This window comes from Lolium rigidum, chromosome 7 (assembly GCF_022539505.1).
Source record: "Lolium rigidum isolate FL_2022 chromosome 7, APGP_CSIRO_Lrig_0.1, whole genome shotgun sequence".
Classification (NCBI taxonomy): Eukaryota; Viridiplantae; Streptophyta; class Magnoliopsida; order Poales; family Poaceae; genus Lolium; species Lolium rigidum.
In genome coordinates this window covers 15,618,140-15,620,723 of record NC_061514.1, presented here as the reverse complement: position 1 = coordinate 15,620,723, position 2,584 = coordinate 15,618,140, and the positions used below count along the sequence as shown (strand labels likewise).

At 57.2% G+C, this 2,584-nt stretch overlaps 1 pseudogene; it reads right to left on the bottom strand.

The window, feature by feature from the left end:
* Positions 1-2,007: 2,007 nt before the first annotated feature.
* On the bottom strand, positions 2,008-2,374 carry LOC124670955 (annotated as a pseudogene).
* Between the last annotated feature and the right edge of the window lie 210 nt (positions 2,375-2,584).

Sequence of the window (2,584 nt, the reverse complement as noted above, 5' to 3'; positions counted from 1 at the left end):
GGCATGAACCCACTATCGAGCATAAATACTCCCTCTTGGAGTCACAAGTATCAACTTGGCCAGAGCCTCTACTAGCAATGGAGAGCATGCAAGAACATAAATAACATATATGATAGATTGATAATCAACTTGACATAGTATTCAATATTCATCGGATCCCAACAAACACAACATGAAGGATTACAAATAGATGATCTTGATCATGATAGGTAGCTCACAAGATCTAACATGATAGCACAATGAGGAGAAGACAACCATCTAGCTAATGCTATGGACCCATAGTCCAGGGGTGGACTACTCACACATCAATCCGGAGGCGATCATGGCGATGAAGAGACCTCCGGGAGATGATTCCCCTCTCCGGCGGGGTGCCGGAGGCGAGCTCCTGAATCCCCCGAGATGGGATTGGCGGCGGCGGCGTCTGCGGAAGGTTTTCCGTATCGTGGCTCTCGGTACTGGGGGTTTCGCGACGAAGACCTTAAGTAGGCGGAAGGGCAGAGTCGGGAGGGTCACGAGGGCCCCACACAACAGGGCCGCGCGGCCAAGGGCCAGGCCGCGCCGCCCTAGTGTGGCATCGCCTCGTGGCCCCACTTCGTAAGTCCTCCGGTCTTCTGGAAGCTTCGTGGAAAAATAGGCCCCTGGGCGTTGATTTCGTCCAATTCGAGAATATTTCCTTACTAGGATTTCGAAACCAAAAACAGCGAGAAAACAACAAGCGGCTCTTCGGCATCTCGTCAATAGGTTAGTGCCGGAAAATGCATAAATATGACATATAATGTGTATAAAACATGTGAGTATCATCATAAAAGTAGCATGGAACATAAGAAATTATAGATACGTTTGGGACGTATCAAGCATCTCAGATCGATGTGCCCAGCGGTCACGCATGCGAGCTTCATCCTCCTTGCGTCGTTTGTGCAACAGTGCCCTTTCGCGGGCCACGCGCTCAGAGATGCGTGACGCCTCGCGGCGACAATCTTCATCCAAGCGGCGGCGCTCCTCTACGCGGCGGCGCTCCTCCACGCGAAGCCGCTCTTGATCAGCTGCTCTTCTATCATCTTCTCTTCGTCGCTCTCGGCGCCTTTCTTCCTCCTAGCGGCGTTGTTCATCGCGACGATCCGCCTCATATCCATGTCGAGGATGGTTGGCGAAGTAATTTCTCGGTGGCGATCTTCTCGGTGGGGAGCGCCTAGGACCACCATAGCGATGATCCATCGGTGGGGGTGACTGCAACACCTGTGCGAACGATCTCCGGTCGCCGGTGATGATGCCGGACCAGATCGGCGGTGGATTTGGAGAGAGGGATTGGGATCTCGACGTGGGAGGGTGGGGAACGAACACGATAGCGCCCGTCTGATTGGATCTAGGGTTGATCCGGGGTGGAGTGGTGACTGATAAGGTCGCAGCGTGCACAATACTGGGTTGCGGCCCAGAAACGTCTTGGGCATAGGCCACCATGGATCGGGCCAAGCAAAGCTAACGACCCAGTCGGACCACTTCGCAAACACGCACAGAGGGCGGCTCGCGACGAAGATCACAACGAGAATAAGCAGCAACCTTCGTCTTCGGGCCAATTTTGACCCAAACTCCATTGATCCAATGACTCGCTCCACCATTGATCGAATCCAAATTCACCTCAGGACCAATTTGCTTCAAATTGATGTCGAGCACCGAAACCCTAGCCTCCGCGATTCTTAGAAACCCTAGATTCCGCACGATTTTTCCGTTGACAATCGAGATGAGAGCGGCCTTGCACACCTGATTCACCGGCGGCGATGGACAAGGTGGGCGATCAGAGGAGAGGGCGGAGATGGTGGGGGTGGTGGCGGCGCTGGGTCGCCCGTGTCGCCCATCCTGATTCCGTGTCTGGCTGTGAGTTTGCGATTCCACGGGACATCTGCCCGTCATCTGATCGGATGCTTAGAGGATTGAACGGTGCTCTCGGCACGCCTTCCTGTGCCTTCGCCAGTTGCTTTGATCGGTTCTGCTGCCGCGGCTGGTCGGTTCTCACGAGACGAGCTTCTCGCCGGCCAACCCCTGCAGCAGCGGGCGTGAGTCTCTGTGACGGTGCCACTCCTCGGAAGAAGAAGACGACACGCGGCGGAGGTCGTCGCGGAGACGGTCCTCGTCGCAGGGGAGCGCGACGGGGCCGGAGGCGCTCGCCGGGAATCCGTACTCCTCCTCCGCCTGCCGGAGCAGCTCCAGGAACGCAGGGTGGCCCAGGTGCGCCAGCCACACCACGAACCGTGCACCCTCGGCGCACACCACCACGGGCCCCGCCGGCACCGCCACGGTACTTGAGCCGCGGGCGCGCCACCGCCGCACGGCGCGGCGCAGCCAAGGCGACTGACGGGATCGTGATCACGTTGCACATACTGCCTTTGCAGCTTTGCTTGGCGCTGGCGGCTGCTCTTCGGTTGGGAGTTGGGTGGTGTGGAAGAGCGCAAATTTATAGCGTTGGCATGGCGCAAATGGGCTGGGTGCTTGGTTTGTGTGTTGACGCGCTCGTGACACGACAGTCGACACCGAGCCGAGACGAGATCGGCATGCATGCATGCACATCCGCCCTGTGCGTGGTGCCAAC